This window comes from Gossypium hirsutum, chromosome A09 (genome assembly GCF_007990345.1).
Source record: "Gossypium hirsutum isolate 1008001.06 chromosome A09, Gossypium_hirsutum_v2.1, whole genome shotgun sequence".
Lineage (NCBI taxonomy): Eukaryota > Viridiplantae > Streptophyta > Magnoliopsida > Malvales > Malvaceae > Gossypium > Gossypium hirsutum.
The window spans coordinates 51,369,801-51,371,755 of NC_053432.1; the positions used below are offsets into that span (position 1 = coordinate 51,369,801).

The window sequence follows — 1,955 nt, forward strand, 5'->3', positions numbered from 1 at the left end:
AAACCAAAGAGAAATAAGGCGAAGCTTAAGATACATAGAGAACGAGGAAGAAGATGATACTCAACCCCCAACCGAAGAGATGGCTGAAAACCAAGACAATCAGCTACCTCCTGCAATTGTGGCTAATCAAAATCCTACTCCACGCACTATGTATGATTATGCTAAACCTTCTTTAACAGGAACTGAATCGAGCATAGTTAGACCTGCTGTAGCTGCAAATACTTTTGAACTGAAACCTAACACAATTCAAATGATACAATAGTTTGTTCAGTTTGATGGTTTGCAGGATGAAGATCCCAACGCTCACTTAGCAAATTTTTTAGAACTATGCGATACATTCAAAATTAATGGCGTTTCTGACGATGCCATTCATCTTCGGTTATTCCCTTTCTCATTGAGGAACAAAGCTAAAAAGTTGTTGAACTCGTTACCACGAGGGTCAATTACTACTTGGGAACAAATGACCTAAAAATTTTTACTAAAATATTTTTCACTGGCTAAAATGGCTAAATTATGTAATGATATCTCTTCGTTTGTGCAGATGGACTTAGAAACACTCTACAATGCATGGGAGAGATACAAAGACTTGCTGAGAAGGTGCCCTCACCATGGGTTATCGCTTTGGCTTTAGGTTCAGAAATTCTACAATGGCCTAAATTGTAACACCCCCTACCCGTATCCATTGCCGGAATAGGGTATGAGGCATTACCAGAGTTTACTGAACATTTTCAGATAATTCTGAGTCATTTATTATTCATATTTTGAAAATAATCATAACGTTTCTCTATTGGGCCCTCGAAGCCCCAAATATACATTAGAAACCAACTGGAATTAAATTGGGATCATAGAAAAAAAAATTTCGCAAAATCTTAAATTTTATTTTCATCTAAGTACTTACCATTTCAATGCTCCTTATAATTAAACATGTTACCATTCAATTAATAGCTTGGCACTTGTCTAAGCGTCAAACGACATCATTGTTAGTATACTTTCACATATTTCATATAAATTCAAGATTGATATACTTATTTTCTCGACATGTCACACTTGAGTTTAATAATTGTCTTTACTTACATAATTTCCTTGTATCAACATATCAAAGATAATCATATATGTACATGTCATGAAACATATCATTCTCTTACCGTTTCTTCATAAGTATATATCAATCATTTCATTATATCAATATTTCATGTTCCATCATTTCCATATATTTTATGTATATTTATTCCGGTAAAGTTTATATCAAACTTAACATAAATTATATTCCATGTACTTATTCTTATTTCGTTTATCTATCTTCATAATTATTTCATACAACTATTTTGTACATATATTTCCATATGACTAGTTCTTGTAAACATTTCACACAACCATTTCATATAACCATTCGTCATATGATACATATTACCTGAATATCAATTGTTCAATAGATGTCATAGCGTCTCCCATCCACAGTCTTAATTATCTTTGACATGATGCCATAGTGTCTTTCAACTATGATCTTACTCATTTTCTGTCATGTTGCCATGGTATCTTTCAACCATGGTCTTATTCTTTTCATGTCATGTTGCCATGGTATCTTTCAACCATGGTCTTATTCTTTTCATGTCACGTTGCCATGGTATCTTTCAACCATGGTCTTACACATTTCCCGTCATGTTGCCATGGTATCTTTCAACCATGGTCTTACACATTTCATATCATGTTGCCATGGTATCTTTCAACCATGGTCTTACACATTTCATTTCATGTTGCCATGGTTCTTTCAACCATGGTCTTACACATTTCATTTCATAGAGCTCACTCCCGCGAACCTCATCCTTACAGTGGGATTACCAGTACAGGCTAAATCCCCTATAATATAAACTCATAGAGTATTGTTGGGATTACCAGTCCAGGCTAAATCCCCTGCAACGACAATTACTCTAATGAGCTTGGATCTGAATTACCAG

The 1,955-nt window shown here is 34.5% G+C and overlaps 1 non-coding gene across 1 annotated transcript; it reads right to left on the reverse strand.

Annotated features, from left to right (window-relative positions):
* Positions 1–508: 508 nt before the first annotated feature.
* On the reverse strand, positions 509–615 carry LOC121206932 (small nucleolar RNA R71). The gene has a single exon (XR_005902103.1). It is a non-coding gene; the product is annotated as a small nucleolar RNA R71 (small nucleolar RNA).
* Between the last annotated feature and the right edge of the window lie 1,340 nt (positions 616–1,955).